The sequence below is a fragment of the Piliocolobus tephrosceles genome, chromosome 8 (genome assembly GCF_002776525.5).
Source record: "Piliocolobus tephrosceles isolate RC106 chromosome 8, ASM277652v3, whole genome shotgun sequence".
NCBI lineage: Eukaryota > Metazoa > Chordata > Mammalia > Primates > Cercopithecidae > Piliocolobus > Piliocolobus tephrosceles.
Genome location: NC_045441.1, coordinates 20,967,924 through 20,981,503, shown reverse-complemented (window position 1 = coordinate 20,981,503; position 13,580 = coordinate 20,967,924). Strand labels below are relative to the sequence as shown.

Genomic DNA, 13,580 nt, shown 5'->3' with positions numbered 1-13,580 from the left:
TTTTAATGATTGCCATTCTAACTGGTGTGAGATGGTATCTCATTGTGGTTTTGATTTGCATTTCTCTGATGGCCAGTGATGATGAGCATTTTTTCATGTGTCTGTTGGCTGTATGAATGTCTTCTTTTGAGAAATGTCTGTTCACATCCTTTGCCCACTTTTTGATGGGATGGTTTGTTTTTTTCTTGTAAATTTGTTTGAGTTCTTTGTAGATTCTGGATATTAGCCCTTTGTCAGATGAGTGATTGCAATTTATGATTTCCTTTCTTTTGCATTTGCTGAGGAGTGTTTTACTTCCAATTTTGTGGTCAGTTTTAGAATAGATGCGATGTGGTGCTAAGAAGAATGTATATTCTGTTGGTTTGCAGTGGAAGATTCTGTGGTTGTCTATTAGGTCTGCTTGGTCCAGAGCTGAGTTCAAGTCCTGAATATCCTTGTTAATTTTCTGTCTTGTTGATCTGTGTAATATTGACAGTGGGGTGTTAAAATCTCCCACCATTATTGTGTGGGAGTCTGAGTCTCTTTGTAGGTCTCTAAGAACTTACTTTGTGAATCTGGGTGCTCCTGTATTGGCTGCATATATATTTAGGATACTTAACTCTTCTTGTTGCCTCGATCCCTTTACCATTATGTAATGCCCGTCTTTTGTCTTTTTTGATCTTTGTTGGTTTAAAGTCTGTTTTATCAGAGACTTGGATTGCTTTCCATTTGCTTGGTAAATATTCCTCCATTTCTTTATTTTGAGCCTATGTGTGTCTTTACATGTGAGATAGGTCTGAACACAGCACACTGATAGGTCTTCACTCTTTATCCAGTCCGTGTCTTTTAATTTTGGGGCATTTAGCCCATTTACATTTAAATTTAATATTGTTATACATGAATTTGATCCTATCGTTATGATGCTAGCTGTTTATTTTCCCTGTTAGTTGATGCAGTTTCTTCATAGTGTCGATGGTGTTTACAATTTGTTGTGTCTTTGGAGTGGCTGGTACCGGTTTTTCCTTTCCATGTTTAGTGCTTCCTTCAGGAGCTCTTGTAAGACAGGCCTGGTGGTGACAGAATCTCTCAACATTTGCTTGTCTGTAAAGGATTTTATTTCTCCTTCATTTGTGAAGCTTAGTTTGACTGGATATGAAATTCTGGGTTGAAAATTCTTTAAGAATGTTGAATATTGGTCCCCACTCTCTTCTGGCTTATAGGGTTTCTGCAGAGAGATCCATTATTAGTCTGTCATTTTTCTGTTTTCTAATTCATTAATTTAGACTTTTGTTTATATTATTTATTGTGCTTTCCTTAGGTATGTGTTTTCTGAATTTATTGTGTTGGGGGTATTAATTTTTCTTCCTTGTTTTTCAGCATAAGTATGCAAGCCTATGAATTTTTCTCTAACGATGTTTTAGCTCTGTTTCAAAGGTTCTGATAAGTAGTGTTTTTATGGTTTTTACTTTTTTTTTTTTAGATGAGGTACTTTGTATTCTGTGGGTGTCTTTAACTCAAAAGTTATTTGAGAGTATCTTTAAATAGCCAAGTGTAGAGGACTTTTTTCCCCGATTTTGCTATTTGTTTCCTAGTTTTGCTACATTGTGATCAGAGGATGTTGTCTGTACTAGTTCTATATTATCAAAATTTATTATTATTTTCTTTGTGGTTTAAGGTCACTTTTGGCAAATGTTTCTTATTCATATGTAATTTAAAAGGTCCTTTGGGAGGGCAAAACAGGAGGATCACTTGAGACCAGGAGTTCAAGACCCAACCAGCTTGGGCAATATAGTGAGACCCTATCTCTATTAAAAAAAAAAAATAGAAAAGTCAGCCAAGTGTGGTGGTGCATGCCAGTAGTCCCAGCTACTTGGGAGGGTGAGGTGGGAGAATCACTTGAACCCAGGAGTTGGAGGCTGCAGTGAGCTATAATCGCACTGCTGCACCTCAGCCTGGATGACAGAGCGAGACTCTGTCTCTGAATAAACAAAAAGACATAGATAAAATTTAATGCCGCTGCACTCCATCCTAGATGACAGAGTGAGACCCTGTCTCAAAAAAAGGTCTTTAATATTCATCTTTTTTTAATTCACTTGACCCTCGTGGGCTAAGGTGAATTAAAGTGTACTACTACTCATGTTTCTGTTTTTCTCTATATTGCATATGTATTTTTTCCTTTACAAATGTTGCTGCTGTTATATGGGTATAAACATAACTATTATAACTTGGGTGCAAATTGCATTTTTTAATACTATAAAAGCCCTTCTGTCTCCTTTAATGTTTGTGCCTTATGTTCAACCTTGTCAATAGTAAGATTGTAATTCATTCTTTCTTTCAGTTTGTATTTGACTGATAAGTTTTTTTTCGTTTTCATTTCCTAAATATTTTTTGTTTCATATATGCTTTTTGTATACAATACAGGGTTAGATTTTGTTTGTAATCCAATCTAATCTTTTTTCTTTGTTTGTTCTTTGTTGGTTTAGCCCATTTGTATTTCTTAATATAGTCAGTGCTAATTCTGTCATTATACTTTCTAGTTTCATGACTTTTTAAAAATGTTTCACTAAGTGGCCAGCTTTTCTTTTTTTTTTTTTAAGACCGAGTCTTGCTCTGTCACCCAGGCTGGTGTGCAGTGGCATGATCTCAGCTCACCGCAACCTCTGCCTCCCAGGTTCAGGCAATTCCCCTGCCTCCCGAATAGCTGGGATTACAGGCGCCCGCCATCACACGCCCAGCTATTTCGTGTTTTTAGTTGAGACGGGGTTTCACCATGTTGGCCAGGCTGGTCTCGAACTCCTGACCTCAGGTGATCTGCCTGCCTCAGCCTCCCAAAGTGCTGGGATTACAGGCGTGAGCTAGCACACCTGTCCCCTGCTCTTCTTTGTTTCATTTTTTTAAAAATTAGAAATAACTGTGTTGTTTTTTTAATTAGAAATAGCTGTTATTTCTAATTGTGTTTCTAATTGCATTTCTAATAACTGTATTTCTATGCTTAGTGATTACTTCTATAATTTTATATAATACCTCATATTTTTAGATACTGGTTTTTTCTATGAACAATAATGAAATTAGTGTATTTCCTATTTTTCTCCTTCCTTCCCGTGTTCTAATTTTAGTTGTTATATTACCTAATGTTTGTTTTTATACTATTAAGTTTTTTTGTACTTCTCCTTGCTTTGTTAGCTTTAAATAATACTTTTTGACACCTAGTTATTTATATCATCTCTTTTAATTTTTGGTAGGTATATACTTTATACATTATCTAATCAATGTTCCCACTTTTGTTTTAATCTTACCATTATAAAGATTCAGCTCCCACTGCTAATCCTTTTGCTTTAGTTTTTTCAGACATCTCTTGGCTAGCTGAAGTTCATCCTCATAGAAATCCTTTCAGATGGGCTTTATGACCAGTATCTACCAGGGTTGAAATTGTGTTGATTTTTTCTGGGTCAGTTTTCAGGACTTGGTGTGCCCTTTCAATATGTAGATCTAGATCTGCTTTTATTTCTGTAATATTATTTTTGACTGTAGATAGGCATTATTGCATTTCCTTTTCTTGTCTTCTGTAGAGAATATTTTTTCCCTCTAATTCTTAACTCTTCATTTCCTATTTATTTTTCTCATTTCCACCCTTTCATGTTCCTGTGATTTCTTCTAGTGCTCCTTCTAGTTTTACCTTCATTTTTGTAATAGCTTTTTTTTCTCTTTCCTTCAGGTTTCATCCTCATTTGTGATCTCATCTTTGTACGTGCTTTTGGACAATCACTTGCTTATTTTCTTTAGTATTCATGGCAAATATGTTGATTTATTGAGGTTGGATATACCATACAGAACATATACATTTTTATTTTAACCAGTAAATTTGGTGGTATTCTTATTTTTTTATTATTTATTATTTACTTTGTTTTTCCTAGCCTTTTCTAGATCAAGTTGCTTTCCCTTTCCTCCAGATTAATTTAGAACTTCTACTATGCACCTTTTTGTTCTTTTAGTGGTTACCTTACTTTAGTGTGTATCATTAAACATATGGTTATTTTATTCTGTCAGAATGAGGGATTGTCTCTGAGTTCTTCCCCTGATATGCTTGTTTACTTCCCCCACCCTCTACTGCCTCTCTCTTCAAGTCCTAGTTATTAGGAGATAATTTAGACTTTAAGTTTTTACTGGCAGAATATTGCTTTTGTTTCAAAAACCCATAGTTACATTACAGTTCTAGATACAGCATTATCTATTTAGATTTAATTTCGCTTATACATGTTTTCTTGCTCTCTGCTGTTGTTTACACTCTTTATTTTTCTCTCACTGAGATCTTCGTTCTTCTTATAATTTTTGTTTGTTAGGAGCCCTTTCGTGAGTAATTTTCCATGGAGAAAGGTGCCCAAAATATTATTTCATTTGCCTTTATATATGAATACTATCTTGAGTGAATATAGGATTTTTAATTTCAGTGTTTTTTTTCCCATTAAGTCTAAAATGTGTGTGTGTGTCTGTGTGTGTGTGTGTGTGTGTGATGGAATTTTGCTCTTGTTGCCCAGGCTGGAATGCAGTGGCATGATCTTGGCTCACTGCAGTATCCGCCTCCTGGGTTCAAGCAATTTTCCTGCCTCAGCCTCCTGAGTAGCTGGGATTCAGGTGCCTGCCACCACGCCTGGCTAATTTTTGTATTTTTAGTAGAGACGGCATTTCACCATGTTGGCCAGGCTGTTGTGCAATTCCTCAGGTGATCCACCTGCCTCAGTCTCCCAAAGTGCTAGGATTAGCATGAGCCACTGCGCGTGGCCAAGGTTATTCTACTTTTTAACTCACAGTATTGTAGATAAGAAGTCTGGCTTTGTCTCATTTTTTAAATTTTAGTAACCTGGTCTTTCCATTTGGAAGCTTACAGCATAATTTCTATTTTTGAAAGCCAGAATATTTTTGTTTTTTCACTGTACTCCCATCTCTAATTAATCCTGCATCTATTTAAGTGTTTTTTCACCCCATTCTTATCTCGTAATTCATCCTGCTTGAGACTTCATGAGCCCTTTCAGTCTAAAATCAAGTCTTATTCAGCCTAGGGATTACTTTCTTCTAGTATTTATTTGATTATTTTTTGTTTGTTCCTTTTATTCTTCCTGTGACTTCTATAATGTTACTTTTAGAGTTTCTAGATTTGTTCTCTTACAGTTTTATTAATGATTTTTGGTTTCTTTGGAGTTACTTACATGATATTTATTCTAGACCACTAATTCGTTATTTGCAGTGATTTTTTTCACTGCCTCTGAAATATTAAATTGAAAAATTACGGGTTTTTTTAGTTCTAGGAACTTTTACTGCTAAAGTTGTCATCATTGTTGTCTCCTTCCTTCCTGTCTTCCCTCATTTATTCTGCCCCTATAGTAGGTGCCTGTTTAAATTTTTTGGTGTGATTCCCCCTCATCCATCCCTGCATATGCTTACATAATTAATGATCTTTCTCAGTTATGTAATGTTACAAGTTATAGAATCTGCCATTACCTATGTTGGTCATACTGTTATCTTTTTTCTCAAATAGAAAAAGATAGAATGAAAGTTATTTCTCTTTTGTGAGCCTGTTGGTCAGCAGCTTGTCACACGAAGACTTTTTGTTTGAATTTTGAAATTGTTCCTTGGAGCAGGGAGAGTTTTCATTTTCAGCCCAACCCTGGCTTCTTTCCAGTGCTTTCAGTGTCAGTGAGAGCAGCCTTCCTTCCTGTTCTGTTCGATTCACTCAGGTACTGTGGACTGCTTGGGCAGTTTAACGATTAGAGGGCATTGACCAAGTCCAGTGAAAAAAAAATAAACCTTTTCCCAAGTCAGTGTGTTTTTCACCCTTTCCTTAGAACAATTAAAAAGAAAAGAAAAAAAAAATCCGTGGCAGTGCATGCTTGTAGTCTTAGCTACTCTGGAGGCTGAGGCAGGAGATTGCTTGACCCCAGGAGGCAGAGGCAGCAGTAAGCCAAGATGGTACCACTGCACTCCAGCCCAAGTGACAGAGCAAGCCTCTGTCTCACCAAAAAAAAAAAATTCACTTCACACTTACTGTTTCTTGATTTTCACATGGTTACATTACCTGAGGTTTCAGATGAATCTGGATTTATATTCTTCAGGATCCAGCGATTAGTCACAGTTATTTTAGTAGTTTAGGAGCAAGGTAAAGGGGATCAAGAAAGAATTCTCAGTTCATGTTGCATAAGTTCTAATTTAGCCAGAGCTGCTGGTTCTTAGATACTTGATTTTTCTAAATATGTTAGAATTTTATGTTTTACCTTAATATCTCAGGAATGGACATTTTAAATATTTTTCCGGTTCATACATACTTTTAATACTTCACCCATATATACTAATAAACATGCAAGCATTTATTGATAAACTTGGCATATTTATATATTCAGTACTTTTTGCTTGAGTGGCTGATACGAACTTCCTGGATAAAGAAGTTAATACACTTAAAAATTAAAAAAAAAAAAAAAAAAAAGATCTGACTTCAGCTGAGTCACCAAAACCACAAGCAGTCAAAGTGCTCAAGTCAGTGGCAACAACAACCCATTGCTTTGGGGCATTTTCTCTATTCATTAGCTCTTCACTTGTTGCTTGGTGTTTTCCTTAGTCTTCTGAGATCTGTTGCTTCGTTAGTTGTTCAAAAAATATTTATTAAGCACTTACTATGTGCAAAACACTGTGCTGCATGCTGGGATAAGCAAAATCTACAAGGTCCCCTGCTCTCATAGAATTTACCCTGTTTCTTTAATACAGAGGTGGCAAAGAATTGGCCACATCTGACTCATAACCATGTTTTATTTTGCTTACACAGTATCAGAAATGTTTTTTGAGCATTTGCAAATGAGAATATTCGTCTAAATATAAGTATTCAGATGAATATACATTTCTACCTGCTTTAAATGTACATCTGGCCATCCTGGGCCTTTATTTTCCCATGGCATTCTACTCTTAACAGCAGCTGCCCCTTTTTGATAGGACTGCATGTACCAGTTTGCTTCCATTCTCTAAAAATCCCTGAAACCAAGACCAAATTCAACAGGCATTTATTGTTACACTTGTATTATTCTTTTTTCTTATAAAACAGTTAAGATGAGCTGCATCTTTCGGCATCTGAGTTTGTGACCCGTGCATACTGATTATAGCCTGCTAATTATCTCACATCCTCTAGAAGAAGCAGAAGAGAAAAAGCCTTACTTACATACTTCACTTTCAACAAAAGCAGTAGTAGATATGCACATTGTAATACTACTCCTCAAATTCATTCTGACAAAATGATATCAAATCCTGATTTATAAATCTAATGATAGTTCTGATGTAACATTTGATATTTATTGTTGCATGTTATAATAGCTGTGTGAATTGGCATTTTCCAGCTTATTTCAGTATTGCTGTAGTAAAATTTTGTTTACATTCAGCTAACATTTAGTGCCTTTTATATATTTTTATGTTCATTAGATGTATTTTTTAATCATCAGTATTAAAGACCATGTGAGATGTAGGTATTATGACTTGCAATTTATTGTATGAAAATGAGGCTCAAAGAGGTTTGTGACTTGTCCAAAGCTCAAACCTGTTCTTCTTCCATGAGACTACCTTCATTTGCATTATCTCCTTAGATCTTCACAAGGATCCTAAGAGACAGGTCAAGCAGGTTTTATCATTATTAGCACTTCAGATTGCAGAAAACAAGCTCAGACTCCCTTCTTGCCAATAATCACGTAGCTAGTGTTCAGAACATACCTGCTCTGTTCCAGGTATCTCTCTAGGCATTTGAGAGATATTATTTATTTCTACCACTGCCCTGTGAGGTAGGTACTGTTATCCCATTGTATTCCAGAATAAATTGGAAGAGTTGGAGTTTGAAACTAAACTGTAAATTTTTTTTAAAAAATTGCTACGTATTACCCAGATTGCTGGACTCTTATTGCCACTATGAGCCTACATACATTAAAATGTAAATATTTGTCTAATTTTAAAACTATACAATAATAAGCTTGAAAATCAGATAAGGATATTAGCTTTGTTGATTTTTTAGGACTGATGCTTTTCTCTCCATAGCGATTGAAGAGAAATGAACCTGAAATTTTACTTTGAAGTATACTTTATTCTATTTTGGTTTGTATTCAGCAGTTCCATTTTTTTTTCCTTGTTCATATGGACAACTCATTTAGGAAAATATTTGTTTAGGTTTCAACAAATCAGTGTAATTGTTTTTAAGTTTTAGTTTATTGTTGATTTGTGACAATTAGAGGGCATAGGAAAATTATCTTAGTTTGATTTGATGGTTGGGAAATAACTTGGTAATCTAATAATTTCCTAGACAACTTGTGTGACTACTTGTGACTTGTTAGATATTTAACTTTATAAAATACTTAATCCTGAGTTAGCTTTTTAAGTTAAGTTAGGAGCAAAAAGGCCCAAGAAAGCTATGTCAAAGTGTGGAGTTAGTGCTCCTTTTGTATATTGTAGCTTTTAGAGTTTCTGATTTGTGTTCCATTTTATTTTAGTTACATTTTCTTGGCGAATTCACCAAATTTTGATTTCCAGAATATCCCCAAGAGTATAAACTTCTTAAAAAAAGTCATCAAAACAAATTTTATTTCCTCCTAAAGAATGTCTTAATTTCGCATTAAGTTTATAACAGTGCAGATGAAGGGTAGCTACATGTTTAACGATCAATTCTTAGTTACATTTAAACTAGAGAAGCATTGAAAAAGTAATTTTCGGTGGTATCTAGGCAGAGAAGCCCAGATTAATAAACGTTATTCCCATATTTTTATTGATATATTTATCTTACAGTGAAAATGGCAGCTTCCCTTTGTTAAATATCATTTCTAAGCCTATTTATATTTGAGTACAGTAATAGCTCATGGATCTGTAATTGAAAGAATTAATGTTACGTTCTTTTATACCTATAAGAGATAACTTAATATATGAAAGTATTTATTAAAACTTGTGAGCCCCAACTTTTTGTTCTTTGAGTAATTGCTTTTTACTAATGTTGTAAATTTTTTTAATTCTTGATTTTTCTAGGGATTATTTCACATTTCAGCTGCTTTTGTTTTCTACTGCTATCATTGAGGGTTCAAGAACAAAAAATAAGTCTTCAGGTAAAATGCCTGATCCATAATAGTGCTTGACATTGTATTTTGCTGAAAAGATCATATACCTGTTTGGATGCTTGATCTGAAAATAAAGTTGTGATGATTATGAAATTTTCGCATGAAGTTTCCTTGGCTGCCTAACAAATTCAGTCTTATTTGTTGATTTGTTTTTTTTTTTTTTTTTTAAGAATTTTGGCTGTTTGCTTTCTTTTTTTTTCATGTTGTCTTGATCTGCAATAACTATATGGATATGTGCTTGGACCTGCTAAGTATTTTAATTTTGCATATTTGGCTGCTTGAATTTTAAGTAATTTCTTTGGACAATGCATATTTTAAGAGCTTGAGAAGCTGTAAGTGAAATATCAAGTAACAGAAGTTTGTAACTAGTTTATAAATGTATATTCATTACCCATTATATATTTTAAAGTTTCATATTTTACCAAAATTAAATTAAAAATTCAGTTTCTCAGTTTCACAGGCCACATTTCAAGCGCTGTTTTCAGACCATATGTGGCTAGTGGTTACCATTGTGGACAGCACAGATAAAAAATGTTTTTTCATTGCCCTCCATAGTTCTGTTGTACAGAGCTGTTTTAAATTGTGTAAGCAGTTAATTGTAAGGTCATTTCAGTTGTTTTATCCAGAAGATAAAGCGTGTGACCAGTCTTGAGAGTACTTCCTCTAAATATATAGCTTGAGTATTTAAAACTTAGTTGTTTAAAACAGTCCAGTTGCTTTGATATCTGTGTTACTTTAAAGTGAAATTGTTTCTTGTAGCAGAATTCATGAAGTAGGAAAAATGCCAAGGACTTAGTCTAAATTTGAATCCTGACCCCAGGACTTACTAGTTTAGTAACTTCTGGTAAGTTACTTTACTTCTTTGAGCCTCAGTTTCCTTATGTGTAAAATGAAGGTGACAATAGTTATTACTTCATAGGATTAACGTGACTTAAATATGTCAAAAGCACGTTAAGAAGTGCATGTTTTTAATCCTTTTAAAATATGGAATGAAGCCAAAACATAAATTAATTAGGCAGTGTCAACTGCTTGGAGTTGTTCCCAACCTGGCTGTTATAATAGGTGCCTAAGTTCCTGGTCTTCATGGAGTTTTTTGATGACATTGTTTAATTTTGAAACAAGTGGAATACCAAGATGGAGAGCAAAAGAAATAGGAAGATGACTGACTTTGTTTTTGGAGAGGTGCATGAAATACTATCTGGTAATAAGTGACATTTTATATAGTGTTTTTTATAACTTAAACATTTTTTTCATACAATTCTTTAAAATTTCATCTCTAATATTTTGAGTACCTTTAACAGAAGAATAAAAGGAAACTTGAGGTTGATGAACATTTTTGTTCGTGAGAATGGAAATTCATATTAAGTTTTCAACTTTAAATCTTAGGCTCTTTCTCCTTAAGCTATTCTTTGATAGCAATCGCATTTGTGAGGCAGGCATATATTTCAGGATCTCCAGGGATGGGACTCAGGTACATACAATTTTTTGTTAAATATTGAAAATGCACCCATTGAAGTGATTCTAGTGCCCACTTCTGGTTAAAAATCATTGCTCTTTTCTAGTCTTTTAACTTTTCTTTTCCTGTAATCAGTACATCTAAATTAATGCATAGATTACATGAATAAGACAAGGCACTAAATTGGTAAGCAATGCGCTGATTTAATGTTTACTACTTTAGATGTTGAGGTACTGTAGATGTTAAGATGTCTTAAAAAGCAACACGTTTAGTTCCCTATTTACAATCTCGCGTGTCTCCATTGACTGTTGCTTGTGGAGGAGGAATCCAGACTAGCCAACTATTGTAGTTAAATCTGTGAGTGTTCCCTTCTCTGCTTCTTTAATACCACTTCTGGCTAGTTAGTAGTCTACCCCAAGATATTCCGGTTCCAAAGTGTGACTCTTAATCCCTGTGGGTGATATCTTCATGAATGTTTTCAACTGATTGATCTTTAGATTTTTTATCTTTTCCCAACTGTCTTGAAGATGCTTTAGTATCCTGGGTTTAGTGGTATTTCCAGGCCTGTTTTTAAGTATGAATGTATTACATTACTAACAAGTCTTTCAAAATTGTGAAACCTAGTTACCTATGTGAAGGCAAAAGCTCAACACTTTTCTTTGAATGAAAGTGTCATTATAGGGGTGAAAGAGGGGACTACTCTAGCAAACCTTCAGGTAGGCAAAAATTAATCGCATTCCACAGTGAATTTTCAAAACTGAAAGTGTTTTTAAACCTACAAAGACACATTCTAGTGGAAACGACTTTAAAATGTGAAAATTAAGCATTTGCTATTTGAAGCTGTAATCATGAGGTTTTGAAGTCAGAGTGAACTATCTTCTAACTCAGAATTGCTTATCAAAACGCAACTGATCAGTGGCTACAATATGTTAACATTAGCATTTAATTTTCTGAGCAGATATTTCACTAGAAGCTATTTTTAGTAGATATTAGGCTGTTTCTGCACTGAAATCAGTGTGTTCGGGATGTTTTTGTGTACAGGTATACTTTTCTTGAACAGAAAATACAATTCTGAAGTACAGTTCTGATTATTTTTTATTGCTAGGGTTTAAGGGAGCTTATCTTTTAAATGACTTTAACCCAGCATTCTGAATTATACTAAAAAGATTGTTTAAAATTAGTACCTGCAAAGCATCTGAGGGATAAGTCTCGTCCCTGTCAATTTTAAGCATCGTGTTCTTAAAATATGTATCATTCTGCTAGTTATAGGTAGGCTGGATTTGTCTTTGTTGTACTATAAATTTTCTTATAAATAGGATAAAATTTAGACCTTTTAAAATATTCTTATCTCAGACTTTGAAGAGCTCTGAAAATTAGATGCGTCTAAAATCGAAGTTGCATCATGGTTTAATGGAAGCGTTTTTTTATTTTACTTGTTGGTGTGGTATATAAAGCTAATGGTGCATGTTATGACCATTGATGTTTTAGGTTTGATAAAAAGTGGTGGTTGACTTTTTAAAATTGGTTGTGAAACTTATTCTCACATAATTCTTTTATGAGAATGGTATATCTTTGTGATGAAAAGATATGTAAGTGGTGAGAATATACCATATTACTTGGAATTATAGACCTTTACCAAGTTTTTTTAGTGTTTCCTTTAGATCCTTTTTCTTTTTGTTCTCACTGCTATCAGTAAGATGCTTTACATTAAACTTGTTCCCTATCTGAATCTCCTGTTGAAAGATACCAGAACAATAAGAGAAAAATGGAGATCAAGAGGATGAGAAAAGGCATGGGGTGCAGGATGGAGTGGGAGTAGTGGGTAGGATCTCTAGGGCCAAGAGAAAAAAAAAAACTGGGGAAAGGGAGGGCACTTCAGGGAAGTGGTAATAACATTTTCCATTTATCCAGCTTTGCTTGTCCAGAAATCTTTACCTGCTTAAGTTTCTGATTGTAATACATTAGCTTGTTAGCTGCCCAGTAGTTAGCTGAAATCACTCCTAACGTATTCAGTCTGTTCAGCTGATATAAACCCTTCTTGCTGAGGCCTTTGCTTATTCTGCAGAAGGTGCCCTGTTACCTCCTCCAGCCTTCTGAGTAAATCATCTCCTGGTAACTTCTCTTATGTAGACCAAATAGAGTCTGTGTTCCCTCTTAATGTGCAGTCTCAAATGAATAATTAAAGGGAAGAACCACTTCTTATAGAATGAATTTTTCTGCAAGGTACTATTACAGATAATGTACACAATCGAATTTGTTGATTGGTTTTTATAGGAAGAATGGGCATATCAAACAAATACATAACTTTAGAAAACTTCCCTGCCTTTCTGTATCTTTCAGAATTTAGGTAAAGATTGATGCAGTCTTTCCCGTTTAGCATATTTGATTTTTTATTTTGAAAAGCAGTAATTTGTTAATTATAGTATAAATTCATATTGCATGTTCCTGTTTTAGCTTTCCATTCTCTAAACGAAGAACATATACTCTGGAGCAGTTTATCCATGTTCTTCAGTAATGGCATGTTTTGTTCTGCATTTAAAAAAGAGTAACAAAGTAAATCTGGCTTACATACTCTAAGCAAACTGCTTTTAAAAATTAAAATTTAGCATTCGAATATAATTTTTAAAAGAAAAATTTGCATTATGAAGAGATTTACCCTTGGAGATTTTAAGCATACCATAGAGTTTTTTGTTTGTCTGTTTGTTCGTTTTTAAATACCCTGCAGATCTTTTGGAAGCCACTCTAATTAATGCCTGGAGTAGGCTTGGCATTGTCATGGAAAAAGATTATGAAGAATTGCTGCATCCAATTCTGAAATCATCAAATTTCCAAAAGTCTCTTTCAGAATCTACACAAAACTTTTGATATTCCTTTCATTTTCTTGAGTTAAGCAACTTTTTAAAAAGTCCCACATTCGCGGTGATTTCTTGAACTTACCCAATTTTATTATTTTGTAATTTTTAAAATTACAGTATTTTGTTTTCATGTCTTTTTCGCCACATTACACTGTAAAATTCTTTGAA

At 34.2% G+C, this 13,580-nt stretch overlaps 1 protein-coding gene across 1 annotated transcript in view; it reads left to right on the top strand.

Moving 5' to 3' along the window:
* Positions 1 to 13,580, top strand: part of ZNRF2 (zinc and ring finger 2) — an 89,368-nt gene that overhangs the window by 63,716 nt on the left and 12,072 nt on the right. The window lies entirely within an intron of this gene.